We start from the raw sequence: 14957 nt of genomic DNA, 5'->3' as shown, positions 1-14957 counted from the left end.
AAATGAATGAACTACTAATATATGCAAAAACATGTGTGAATCTTACAAATATTATGTTGAGTGAGAGATGCTAGGCACACACACCAAAAAAACCCCCCATACTGTAGGATTCCATTTATTTGAGGTACAGGAACAGGCAAACCTTACTTATTAATGACAGTAGTCAGAAGTGGTAGCGTGGTGGTTGGCAGGTTGGGGTGTGGGGCAGGGAGGTGTGGAACCGACCAGAAAGGGGCACCAGGAAACGAATGATGGTGGAAATACTCTATATCTTGTGTTGCATTGTGGTTACATGGGGATATATTTGTCACAACTCATCAAACTGAATACTTAGCATCTGTTCATTTAATTGTATGTAAATTATACCTCAATTTTTAACCACCATAAGTGGTGTCTGAGGGTATAGAACAACCTACTTGCGCCCTGCGGATTTACATCTATAATCAAATTAAATGGACATCTGTGAATTAAAAGTCTCTTCTCTTTAAAACAAAACAAAAACCGTGTAAGCATACTTTTGGTACCAATACAGTTGGCCCTCCGTATCTACGCATCCTCAGATTCAACCAACCATGGATCTAAGATATTAAAAAAAAAGAAAATACCAGAATGTTCCAAAACATAAAACTAGAATTTGCTGCACACCAGTGACTATTTACATAGTTTTACATTGTATTAACAACTATTTACATAGCATTTACATTGTATTAGGTATTATAAATAATCTAGAGATGATATAAAGCATACGAGAGAATGTATGTTATATGCCATTTTATATAAGGGACTTGAGCATGCGCGGATTTTGGTATCCATAGGGGTCCTGGAACCACCCCATCCTCCGTGGGCACACGCGCGCGCGCGCACACACACACACACACACACACACACACACACACACACACCCCGAGGAATGACTGTATGGAGACAATGGCTGAAGCCAAGCTAAGGCCAATGATCTACTAAGTCTCGGCACTTGCTGAGGATCTGAAGATGGCACTTTTCCCTAGCCAACATCACACTGGATGAGCTGCTGAGCTGTGGGTGTTAGGCAAGTCCTCACCACTCAGGAACAACTCATACTAAGGAAGTGAGGGTTCAGAAAGGAGTCCTTGTCCGGTACCACTGTAGGCAGGTGAAGTTAACGATGGCTATAAGTGAGAAATAATGTGTAACAGTTTGTGGTTGTAGCTGTACAGGTTGGGCAATAAGGTTAGCACACCACAAGGGTGGCTAGCTCAGCTCCCAAGCCCCCACGCCCCAGAACCAGCCCACAGCTGGAACTCCCCAGCAGCAGCAGCCTTTGAGAGCTGTGCACCCTTAGGGCACCCCTCCTCAGACTTTGCCACAGGCCTCTGGCCCCTCAGACACATTCCAAGGGGCCAATATCAAGGGGCTTTTTTGGGAATTAGATTTTTCTGAGGATGAATTTTTTCAGTAATTGTATCTTAATATAAAATAGGCTAAAATAAAGCACTGTGGCCAGTGATGAGGCCAGGACCCTAGTTATTGAGTTGGGCCCTCAATCCTCCTTCCTTCCTTCCTCCCTCCCTCCCTCCCTATTATTCATTTATTTGTTTGTTTGTTTGTTTGTCTGTCTATTTATCATGCCACGTGGTTTGCAGGATCTTAGTTCTCCAACCAGGGACTGAACCCGTGCCCTCCGTCCTAACCACTGGACTGCCAGGGAATTCCCCAATCTATTTTTTTTTAATTAATTTATTTTTATTTTTGGCTGCGTTGGTCTTCGTTGCTGCGCACGGGCTTTCTCTAGTTGTAGTGAGCAGGGGCTCCTCTTCGTCGTGGTGTGCGGGCTTCTCATTGCGGTGGCTTCTCTTGTTGCGTAGCACGGTCTCTAGGTGAGCGGGCTTCAGTAGTCGTGGCGTGTGGGCTCAGTAGTTGTGGCCTGCGGGCTCTAGAGCACAGGCTCAGTAGTTGTGGCACACGGGCTTAGCTGCTCCACGGCATGTGGGATCTTCCCAGACCAGGGCTCGAACCCATGTCTCCTGCATTGGTAGGTGGATTCTGAACAACTATGACACCAGGGAAGTCCCCCAATCTATTTTTAAAACAGATTGTGACATTAGCTGTGTTTCCTCCTACCTCTCTGGCCATTTCTCTGCTAGTTTCTCCTGATAATGACTGTGGTAACCATTGCTCCTGGCTCATGACTGATGATCCTATTCAGTCTCGTGGCTTTAAATACTACCTATTCTCTGACGACTCCCAAAGTTATCAGCCAGGTCCTCTTCCTTGAGCTCCAGGCTAGTATAAACAACCGCCTATCTGATGTACATTTTGACTTGGTGTCCAGAACTAAACTCCTGATGTTTCTCCCCACCAAACTCTCTCTTCCCACAATGGCTTCATCTCAGGAACTGGTAACACAAATTTTCCAACTGTTCAAGTCAAAACCTTGGAGTAGTCCTTGATCCTTCTTTTCTCACACTTCTCACCTGATCCATAAAAACAAGTTTTGCTGGCTCTACCTTCAAAACACATCCTGTATCCAAGCACTTCCTACTACTCTACTGCCTCCACCTTAGTTCAAGTCACTATCACCTCTCTCCAGTGCTACTACGACAGCTCACCTGGTCTCCCAGATTCTACCCTGCCCCTTCCCATACTGCACCCCCAATCTATTGTCAACAAAGCACTGAGAGTGACGCAATTAAAATGTAAGTCAGATCAAGCCACTCCCCTGCCCGAAGGCTCCACAAGCTTCCCATGTCTCTTAGAATGAAAGCCAAGGTTCTTTCCCTGACCTACAAAAGGCCCTACGTGATCTGTCTGCACCCTATCCTCTTTCTTACCTTATACCCAATTTCTCTTCCCCTTGTTCACTCTGCTCCAGCCACAGTGGTTCACTGCTGTATGTATCTCAAACATACCAGGTATGTCTCTGTCTCAGGGCCTTTGCGCTGGCAGTTCCCTCTACTGTACAGATGGTATCAATTTGGCCTACTCACTCCCTCACTTCCTTCAGGTCTCTACTCAAATGCTGTCTTATCAGAAACAGGTTTATGTTCCCATTGTTGGTCTCATCCTACCACCCCTGCGAGAATGCATGCTCCTTGAGGAAAGGGAATTTTTTGTCTGTTTTGTTCACTGCTGTACTCCCAAGTTCCTAGAACAAGGCCTGATATGTAGTGGGTGCTCAGTAAATATTTGCTGAAAAAAATGAAAGATTTCAGACCTTGCTCCTGCATAGTTAATCAATAAACAAAGACATATATACTGAACTCATCAAAACTGTATATAATTCTGTATGATCTTGGGATATGTTCACAAATGTAATAAAGAGGGTACTTAGGTTGTTAATTAAATAGTCTGGCGCAGAATCTGGTTTAATGGTTTAGGAAAGAAAGCATCATATAACAGAATAGCTCTGTCTGCCAATTGGGATTAGGAAAATGAGCTGATGCTCTCAGTCATAAGCTACAACTTGACCTGTCAAGAGAGGCCCTCACCCAGAACTGTCTCTCCAACTACCACCACTCCTCTACATGACATGATTCAAGCTTATCAGTTAGCTCAGACCCCTTGTAGTCAAGCTTTCTCTCTCTAACAGAGAAGCACACTGTAAATCAAGCCTTGGGACTTCCCCGGTGGCGCAGTGGTTAAGAATCCGCCTGTCAATGCAGGGGACACGGGTTTGAGCCCTGGTCCGGGAAGATCCCACATGCCGTGGAGCAACTAAGTCCATGAGCCACAACTACTTAAGCCCGCACGCCTAGAGCCCATGCTCTGAAACAAGAGAAGCCACCGCAATGAGAAGCCCGCGCACCACAACGAAGAGTAGCCCCCATTTGCCAGAACTAGAGAAAGCCCGTGTGCAGCAACGAAGACCCAACGCAGTCATAAATAAATAAGTAAATAAATAATCAATCAAGGCTTGCAGGACCACAGTGATCCAGCACTTAGGGGCTACTTTCAGTCAAATGCCAACAGACAATCGTGAAGGGAAAGTAAGTGATAGTGGACTCAAACAAGTGATAGTGATTCAAACCTAACCAGTTCCTAAGGAACCACTCTGGCTGCAGTGAAGCCTTCCTGCCCCCACAGCCAGTCCATCCCTATAACCCATCAATTGGACATTTTAATGCCCCTTGAATTCATCCACTGCTCTGGTTCCCTGAACAGACATCGAGTGAGTCTCGATGGAAATGGACCTGACAATTTCCTTCCCCAGCCTCTAAGTCACCCTAAGATAAAGCCCAAATTCCTTCATGGGCTCTCCCCAGTGTGGGTTGGGCCTTTCCCCATCTCTCCACCTTACCACTTTCCCCTTTACACTGCACTCAGCATGCTAGCAGCTACCAAATCTAACTCTTTCAGTCCTGCTCTGAGATTCTGGTCCAAACTGTTTGCTCTGCCTGAAACAATGTTTTCTTTTTCTTATTTCCCCAGGATAACTCCTTCTCAGATCTGTTAGGTCTCCAGTTAAACACCACTTCTTCAGAGAAGCTGTGCCTGAGCTTTGGCTTTCACAGGGCCCGTCACACTTCACTGGGATCTGTCATGATGTCAAGAGGTTGCCTATCTCACACTTTGCTGTCACCAGGACAGAGCAGTGTCTGAAGCTGAGTAGGTGCTGCTGAGTAATGATTGAGGAATGAGCATATGAATGAATAAGTACGAGAACAGATGAATCAAGAAGTCAGGTCAAAGCCTTTGTGATAGCTGCACTGACTAGAAGGCAACAGTTTTTCCTGCTCAAGCTCTTCTTTTCCTTCCTATTTTTTTTTTTTTAAGATTTAATTTTATTTATTTTTGGTTGCGTTGGGTCTTTGTTGCTGTGCGCCAGCTTTCTCTAGTTGTGGCGAGCTGGGGCTACTCTTCGTTGCGGTGCGCAGGCTTCTCCTTGCAGTGGCTTCTCTTGTTGAGGAGCACGGGCTCTAGAAGCGCTGGCCTCAGTAGTTGCGGTACACGGGCTCAGTAGTTGTGGCACACAGGCTTAGTTGCTCCACGGCATGTGGGATCTTCCCAGACCAGGGATCGAACACGTGTCCCCTGCATTGGCAGGAGAATTTTTATCCACTGTGCCACCAGGGAAGTCCTTCCTTCCTATTTTAAATAAAATATGTTCTAAAATCTTGAAGAATATAAGCGTCTTTGTTGTTGTTTTTTTTGGCCACGCCACAGGGCTTGCGGGATCTAGTTCCCTGCCCAGGGATTGAACCCAAGCCCCGGCAGTGAAAGCGCCGAGTCCTAACCACTGGACCACCAGCGAATTCCCTGAATATAAGCTTCTCTGAATGATGCTCTAGAACTGATACGTGGAACATTACCATAGGAGGGGGGTGCCATGACATAACATCCAGTTGCAAAGGGATCTATAACATAAGAGCATAATTCTTGAGCATGGTAAAGGAGATAAAATTAAAATGTAAAGGTCAATTTTAAGCTCAATCCTCCTTTTGCAAAACCCAGGAAACTGGTGGGGAAATAAGTAGCCTTCCATGTGGCCTTCAACATCAGTCATGTACCAAGAACTAATTAGGAAGCTATGTCTAACTGTCCCCCAGCCCTCGTTTGGGTCTCCCAACACCTGGAATTGAGCCACTGTGGTAGACAGGCTGTCACTGCGTGGATAGCAGAGCTGGACCCAAGAGGGAAGACAACCACACCTCATCACCCGAGCCTGAGCAGGAACCAGGGGAAGTTTGCAGCTTGAGTTCTGAACTGCACGTTCATAGCAGAGGGACTACCTGCAGTTCAGTTAGAGCTCCCCATGAACCAGCTTGTACTTATAGTCTGAAAGGGTAACACTGCTTTCTGCAGGACTGCTTTCAGATAAATGTGAAAGTGTTTCTTTACCTACATGTATGTTTCCATTGAAAAATAAAAGCCAAACAAAACAAACAGGTATTGAGTTTTACACATGAGTTATGACAAGTACTTTGGTCCCTGGGTTTCAACGATCCAAAGGCTCTGTGGAAAGGTTTAGTTTTTCTATGATTTGTTTATTTTAAGTGTCTTACACTGACTCAGTGACATAGAGATCGCTGCCTTCTCACTGACAGCAAAAACACAAACAGGACCAAGGAAAGAAATGCTATTCCCCCATTTCTACAAGCTGACACAGAGGTAAACTGTTAGGCAGCCACCAGAGAGCAGGAGAGCATACCCAGCCCTAGCCAAAGATGCCAGTTCCCCATCTCTGCACTCCCCTCCACACAGTGTCCTAGGAGGGACACTAATGAAAGGCCTAATGACCTGTCTAATGAGGTGTAACTACACAATGTACAAAAGGGTCAGCTAAATTGGGTCATAAAGGAGAAGTAAATTTAACACCCACAGAGGTATCTGGATAATTATTAGATCTGAAAGTTAGTTTCAGCTGATGATTACAGTAAGAAAAAGTATTTATTTACCAGATGTGTTAATTCTTTATTGCTTTTGAAAGTCTGGCAATAACAAGGTTATTTTTTCAAAGATTGCCTTAACAATGAGTTCTAGACTGACATCAACCTGAAAATTCCATCCTCAGCCCTACTCTCTCAACAGAGCAATTTTATCTAATCCTTCAACTTCACTCTGACCTCCACGCAAATGTTCTTAACTGGCTCTATACCTCTAAGCATCTACTGGAAATCCCACCCGAGAGACCTACCAGCTTCTCCCAACCCAAAATCATCTTTCCTCTCCTTCTCCTGTGCTCCCTCACTCCACTTAATGGTACAACATCCAGTCACCAGAGTTCTTTCCTCATTCGTTCCCTAATATCTGTAAGGGCAACAATGAGTCAGGCATTATGCCAGAAGGTGGGGCACAGAGCAGTGATCCAGACAGGTCAGGTTCCTGGAGCTTAGTTTCCATTTCTTGCCACACCCACCGCTGAATACCAAGGAATAATTTGACAGAGGAACACGATGAGTGGCAGGCATGTGACAAAGACTCTGCCTTTGCTGAGGTAAAGCACACTTGGCTGTGATGCATGTGAAGGAGCCAACCCTAGAGTGAGGTGTATTACATACTTTGGTTTTACCTGTAATCCCAAGAAGAGGATGAGTTTTTAATTATAACAATAAAACATTTTTCAATGTGCAAACCTAATTTACTAAGGTTTTCTTTGTGTTTTCCACCTTCTGTATGGATACAAGCACCCTGTCACTGTGAAAATGGCTATTTCTATGGCAGCAAGAGACACTTTAGAGAATTACCTATCTGCCTTCCTTCAGATTTTTTGGGTGCAGGATGTTCTTAGGGCACCCCAGAACACAACAACCCTGACCAGTGTTCTCTAACTCTGTTATATGGCCTCTGGTCACCAGGAAGGTTGAGTAGTTCTCCAGTGACTGGACATGCCTGGTGCCCTTCACAAACATCTCGACGTGTATGCAGAAAACTGCTTACCAACTAGGCCATGATCATGCTCAGCTGTGTTAAACCTGAGATGTAAAATAATCTAATCTCAGGACAGTCTTTGCCATAACACCCCCTTTTTCCTGTTTTCCTTTTGGTTAATGTGTAATGAAGGAGGCTGGTTATAAAATACAGGATGTATATGGGATATGCCCACCTGAAAATAGCCACTCATTTTAGTATTTTAGAACTTTCTGAGCATTGTTTAAATGATGCTCAATGTCTTACCTCACTGTCGAGACACGAAGCTCTTTCAGGACCAAGACTGTATTAAGGAGATAACAGGTCCCTGAAACTTAACACTTCAAGGTATTTGGTAACACTCCTATAATAATTTGGAAATTACTTGAAGGCATTTAAATGTTCTTTGGACAACAATCTTAGCATATCAGGAATATTAAGCAGTGAAGGAAAGAGAAACAAAGACAATAATTTTAAAAGAATAACCACTATGATCAGGAGCAAGCCTTCGGTTGGGGAAACCAAAACAGCCGTTTAAGCACAATGATTTAGTTTCGAAAATAAGATCAGATAAGAAATACTATGTTCAATCATTTCCCCCATTGCTTCAAAAAGCAAGCTGTGGGGCTTCCCTGGTGGCGCAGTGGTTGAGAATCCGCCTGCCGATGCAGGGAACACGGGTTCGTGTCCCGGTCTGGGAAGATCCCATATGCCGCGGAGCGGCTGGGCCCGTGAGCCACGGCCATTGAACCTGTGCGTGCGGAGCCTGTGCTCCGCCACGGGAGAGGCCACAGCAGTGAGAGGCTCGAGTACCATAAAAAAAAAAAAAAAAAAAAAAAAAAGCTATGTCGCCTTAGCACCTGGCACAGGAATATGAGTGCAAAAGGCTGAAAAGTAACAGGAAGTACAGCTGATCTCTCTACCATCCCCCATTTCCCTGACAATGAGAGGATGCCTGGATGACAAATACACATCTCACAGGCTCCCAGAGCCACCCCCAGAGAGGCCCCTCTGAGATGATAACCGTTTCCTAGCAGGAACCACCACGGAGCTGCAGAAACCATTAACCACGTGGAACATCCTAAAATGTGCTTTGAGATGCTGTAATACAAAACCATCCATCAACAAGCACCAAGAGACCCTAAGGGTCAAAACTATTCATCAACGGGCACCAAAAGAAATAGCAGTCTTAGAAAGCAGTATAATATCTGTACAGTCACCTTTCAAATACATACATGTAAATTCATTATCCTAGGTAACTGCACTACTGTTTGGTTCATGACACCTGAGTTAGGAAACATCAGTGCTGCCCGGTCCCTGCCACCGTTCTCCCTCCACCACTTTTTTTTTTTTTTTTTTTTTTTTTGTGGTACGCGGGCCTCACACTGTTGTGGCCTCTCCCGTTGCGGAGGACAGGCTCCGGACGCGCAGGCTCAGCGGCCATGGCTCACGGGCCCAGCCGCTCCGCGGCATGTGGGATCCTCCCAAACCGGGGCGCGAACCCGGTTCCCCCGCATCGGCAGGCGGACGCGCAACCACTGCGCCACCAGGGAAGCCCCTCCACCACTTTTAATACAGTCAGAGAGCAAGAAGGGGTGAAGGCTCGCAGAGAGAAAACAAGTTCAGTATCATTCTTTACACAAGCAAGAAACTTTCAGGAGGGGTTTGTTGGTTTGTTTGTTTTAATATTTACTCATTATAGAAAATTACTATGTGTTCTTTTTATGTTCCTTTTTGCTAAGTTTTTACATCTGTTTGATGTACTTGTAATCAAACTGTATTCACAACTTTGTATCCTGATTTTTTTTCACTTACTATTTTGACATATGCATTTTTCATGTTGTCACAGACAGTTTTTAAGGGTTACGTGGTATTTTACTGACTACATGAACCAGCTTTTCCTTTCTCTAGTGTTAGGCACCTATGTCATTTTCCAATTTTCTGTTATAACCATTATACAGGTTAAGAAATTATGGCCCAGAAATCACATGATTTGCCTAACGTTATCATTCTAAGCAAAATTAATCGTGAAAGTAAATAATAAAGATTTTGAGGTTGTAAAGTGATATGGTAAATCTCAAAGCCAAGTAGAAGCGTTTCCAGTTGTATTTTGGGATTATCTATTCCCATGAGAAATTGAGAGCTGACAGTTTGAGAGGAGCAGAGTTATCCCAGGCCAGAAAGGAAGACTGTGCTCAGTACTTAGTTCCCATTCCTCAAAGCCTTCGTTCCTAATCTTTCATAGTAGAAGACAGATAGGAACCATTACAGAAGCAGCTTCTGGGAATGGCTCTGAGAGGTGGTGGGGAGACTGAGGTATCCCCACAGCAATTCCTGGCAATCCTGGGTCCCAAAGAGTGTGCCATTTTGCCACTGGCAACCTTGGAAACTGACAGTACCTAGGACAAAGACACCACTTGCAATTCCCCTTCTAAGAGCAGGAACTAAAGAACACGTGTTAAGGGTAGGGTTTGAGTGTATTTAAGTAATGCAGGAACATTCACCTCTTCCTTCTTAATGTTTAATCCTATTTTCTAAGTGTTCATTCCCATCATCATGAAAAAGAAATATTTACTCCATTTCTCATTTCCTTTGTCTGGGTTTAAAGACATGGTACTTTAATGAGCTCATTCCTGACCTAATGGCTAATTCATAAGTGAATGTTAGTGTGCTGGGAAGTCTTACTGTTTTCATGTTTTTCTCAGTATCTTTTATCATCCTGATTTTCATGAGCCCAAACTTATTTCAACTATCTTTCATTCCCCACTCTTAAAAACACCTGGCATCTAAATTTTCAAGTAATTTGGACTTTTAGGCTGTCCTGAAGTTTACTAATACAAAGCTGCTTTTATTTGTATGTAAGAAAAATAATGTCCTATTACTACACTGTAAACGAATTCTCAAATACAGCAAAATAACCAATTTTTTTCTAGACACTGTTCAATTCTAATCGTGGATTTATCCTAGAATTGGACCTCCTATTATAAAAACACACAAGTGACTTGTTAGGCATCAGAAGGGCTCTTCTGCTTCTAAGTGAGTGGTCGCTGATTCCTGTGTTTTCCGAACACCAACTCTGTATTACAACTTCCTACATGAGATCACACTGTGTCCCCATTTTATTTCTCCTCTTATTGTATAACTAGAAAAGCAGTTCAGTGAAAGTAAATCCTGCTAGCATTACTGGTTTATCTGGTAAGTTGGCCTGTTAAATACTGTTGATTACTTTACTACAGGCCAGTTTTGATAACTGCCCTCAGCTGTCCCAGAAAATGGAATGGATGTTAAGTAATTATTTGTCAAAGGTTTCATTGCCATAGCAATGAAGAAAGACTTTGAGAGTGTGCACATCTTTCTCCTCTGAAAACAAGTGTCTTTCTGATTAGAGGGGCTAAAATAATGCACACAAATCCACGGGGCACACTCACCACATTTAAGCATTATCTTCTCCAAATGCTCATTCAAGGAAGTATTTGCACTGACATTCAAAGCCCCCTCCCACTCCCTATCCAGTGCCACAGATGGTAATTGCTCCCTTCCATCTACTTTGATTTTGGCCTACTTGCCTGTCTTCTATCTGGGCCAAAGCTAAAGTAATGAGGGTTTCTACACAGAATACAATAATTTTCATAAAGCTTTTCTGACAGGATTTGGTTAACAGTGCCAACGTTCCCCCACAGATTATGTATCCTTCTCATAATACCCCATTATTTCTTGAGGTATTTATACAAATATTTCCAGAGATGGAAGAAAAGTCAATAAAATGCAAAGCCACAATAGCCATCGTTATGGACAAAGGAAGAACAAAGCTTTCTTCCTTAAACTAATCTTACCGGGCTTCCCTGGTGGCGCAGTGGTTGCGCGTCCGCCTGCCGACGCAGGGGAACTGGGTTCGCGCCCGGGTCTGGGAGGATCCCACGTGCCGCGGAGCGGCTGGGCCCGTGAGCCATGGCCGCTGAGCCTGCGCGTCCGGAGCCTGTGCTCCGCAACGGGAGAGGCCACAACAGAGGGAGGCCCGCATACCACACACACACACAAAAAAAACTAATTTTACCTATTAACATTATCATACTTTCAATGCATCTTCTCTTACCACTCTGAGGGGTTAAAAAAAAAAAAAAAAAAAAACCCTGCGGCAAAGTCAAATACACACTGAAAATTAGTTTTATCAAGCTAGCAAAAAACTGACTTCGATGATTAGAATCAGGGACCATCTTTTAAAAATCACACACTTCTTTTCCCCATATTACAAACATTTATGTCTTCTGGGGGAGTACTTTTTTTTTCATTGCTAATCCTACTACTAATGGGTTCTAGTATTACTATAGAAATCACATATTTGAATTTTCCCAACAAATAAAAATAACAGATCAGCTCCAGACCAATCATTCCATAGGAAAGGTAGAGAACAACCAGGTGGTAAGAGAAAGTCTCTCACAATAGAATCTTTAGCTGTAAAATGGTGGGGGTGGGGTGGGTGTCTACCAATAATACTGTCTGCTGAAATTTTTCAGCTCTTGGTACAGATAAGTTCTCTAAACTCCTAGTCCAAAAGCACTAACTTTTTCACATTTTCTGTAAAATGGATGGCCTTAAAACTCTTGTTCCCTGGTGTAGCTTTTCAGAAGGAAATGAGTTTCCTTATCAAGAATGTATCTACGGGCTTCCCTGGTGGCGCAGTGGTTGAGAATCCGCCTGCCAATTCAGGGCACACGGGTTCGATCCCTGGTCCCGGAAGATCCCACATGCCGCGGAGCAACTAAGCCCAGAATCCGCCTGCCAATTCAGGGCACACGGGTTCGATCCCTGGTCCCGGAAGACCCCACATGCCGCGGAGCAACTAAGCCCGTGCGCCACAACTACTGAAGCCTGTGCGCCTAGAGCCCGTGCTCCGCAACAAGAGAAGCCACCGCAATGAGAAGCCCGCCTACCACAACGAAGAGGAGGCCCTGCTCTCTGCAACTAGAGAAAGCCCGCGCCCAGCAATGAAGACCCAACGGCAGCCAAAAATAAATAAATAAGAATGTATCTAGATTTCCTGACTACCATCTTCTCCATATCTCCCCACATCACAATAATGCATTAAGTGTCTTTTCTAATTTAAACAGTTGTTCCGTTCACCTGAAGGTCACAGACTCAGGGCTCTTCCTTCTGAGACCTCTGTGCCCCATAGCTTACAAAGGTCCTCTGTGCCCTGTGCAACCAGTTTCTGGATACTAAAAGCCACCTACTTCCTTCCTCGTGTGTCTTGCCCTCAGCATGACACTGTGGGAACAATGAACATAAATAAGGGTTATAACCTTCCTTGGTGTCTATCCAAGGCAGCTTTAAACTTGTCTACTCCAGTCTTGTTTTTTAGATGCTGCTGTAAACTCTTCACACCGCCATTCACAAGTCCTGATCTCCCGGCCCCCTGTTCCTCCCTCACCATTCATCTGATAATGCCCTGAGAATACTTCACCTCACCTTTTGTCTTCGCAAGTCCATCTGCTTCCTTCTTGAGCTTCAAAGGTAGGTCAGGCCCAGGGAGATCTGGCCAGTGGACACTCCGGGACTGGCAGAGCCACCGCACCTTCTGGAGTGTCCCTTCTCCCACCTGCCACCTGAACGCTCTTTTCTTAAAGATTTATCCCCGAAAAGTACCATCTCATTCTGAAAAACGATGGACCAGCTACCCCACGAGCCCTTTGTCTGAGGTTCCCATTCCTCACATTCTTATCCACAAAGCGTCGGTCCCCACACAGGTAGGGGGGTCTGCTCGGCACAGGGCGGGGGAGCCTAGGTTTTCGCGTCCAGTAAAGGGATGGGTTATGGCCGAGGTCCTTCCAGGAGCCAATATTCTAAAATTCTACGACCAAACTTGCACGTCCTATTTCTGAGGCAGGAGGACGAACTCTGGGGCGACCCCCGAACTCCGAGCCCGCGCTGGCTGTTAGAACGGCCCCCTCCAGCCCCAGCTCTGCGTATCCCCGCCTCCGACCTCGGGCGCCGGGCCGCGGAGGAGGCCCGGCAGGCGCCCGCTCGCCGCCGCGCCATGCCCTTCTTCATCCTCACCCGCCGTCGCCGGCCGCCTCTCACCTGGCAAGCTGGCATGCCCCGCCCTGCGCCGCACCGGAGACCAAGGGTCTGGACGGGTCTCGGCGGCCACCAGCCCTCCGTGAGGGAGGCTGGCGGGGACCCACAGGCCCCGGAATCTAGCGCGCCGCCACCGGGAACGCGCCGCCTGGTTTCTAAGAAACCGGGGTCTGGAAAGGGAGGGGCGGGACGGCGGGAGGCCTGCGCATGCTCCCTGACGGGGGTGGACCAGGGGCCGTGGCCGAGAGCTGCGCATGCTCGCTGGTTGGGGGCGGAGGTTAAGCAGTCTGGCTGGAAGCCCTGGTCGTTCGTTTCCGGCGGTGGAGGCGGCAGACGGAGAGGTTTCTCGGGCTAGTCTTCTTTCTGGTCCGTCGCCCGGCAGCAAGAGCGAGGAGGTTCTGAGTAGTGTGGTGGGCATTGGTTGTCCCAGAAAAAAGGAAGGTCTGCTGCTGGATAACGATGTATCTTTGCAGAACGACAGTTCTCTTGAATTCGCCGGACTTCGCGGCTTTCTGACTCCTAATGACTCGCTTTTTCGTGCCTGTGTGGAGTCCTCTTTGGATGTTCTTTGGTTGTTCCTTACATGTCGGTGCTTTTCAAGACTGTGACCTCAGTCCTGCCGATCTCTTTACTGGAACCTATTTCCCCCAAAATAAATACCACTTTGTAACGAGACTACCCTTTGTTTCACCAAACTGTCCGCTAGAGCAGCGAAATAAACCTGTAAGCCTTAGTGTAAAACAGGCTATGTTGGAAATGTGTCTGGAGGGAAATGAATTTACTGTCGCTTTACTTATGGAACCAGGACATTTGTGCTTAATCGAATACTCCACTCTTCCCTCTACACTAGCTTTTCCCTGAGAGTCCTGCAAAATGCCCCTGAGAGAAGCATTCTGTAGTAATGTAAGTTTGGAAAATGATGGGTTAAGCTATACATCTTTTTTTTTTTTTTTTTGCGGTACGGGGGCCTCTCACTGCTGTGGCCTCTCCCGTTGCGGAGCACAGGCTCCGGACGCGTAGGCTCAGCGGCCATGGCTCACGGGCCCAGCAGCTCCGCGACATGTGGGATCCTCCCGGACCGGGGCACGAACCCGTGTCCCCTGCATTGGCATTGCGGTACGGGGGCCTCTCTCTGCTGTGGCCTCTCCCGTTGCGGAGCACAGGCTCCGGACGCGTAGGCTCAGCGGCCATGGCTCACGGGCCCAGCAGCTCCGCGACATGTGGGATCCTCCCGGACCGGGGCACGAACCCGTGTCCCCTGCATTGGCAGGCGGACTCTCAACCACTGCGCCACCAGGGAAGCCCAAGCTACACATCTTAACACAGGATTTTTTAGAGCTTTCAATTAGTGGGTGATGTTCACTGTGAGCATCCATGACAGTTTTCATTATTTACTGGGTCACAGAACCCTTTTCCAGTCCCAGGAAACATGTCTCTCTGAGATAGATTTATGTGCTCTCCAGAAAACCTCCTCACTCCCAGTAACTTTTAGCCACCACCTTCTGTTCCCTGTATTATCTTGTGGATAATATATCCCTATATTATCCATCCTTTCA

Source organism: Physeter macrocephalus, chromosome 17, assembly GCF_002837175.3.
Source record: "Physeter macrocephalus isolate SW-GA chromosome 17, ASM283717v5, whole genome shotgun sequence".
In the NCBI taxonomy this organism is placed as follows: domain Eukaryota; kingdom Metazoa; phylum Chordata; class Mammalia; order Artiodactyla; family Physeteridae; genus Physeter; species Physeter macrocephalus.
The sequence above is the reverse complement of the archived record's forward strand: the minus strand, read 5'-3'. Positions refer to the sequence as shown.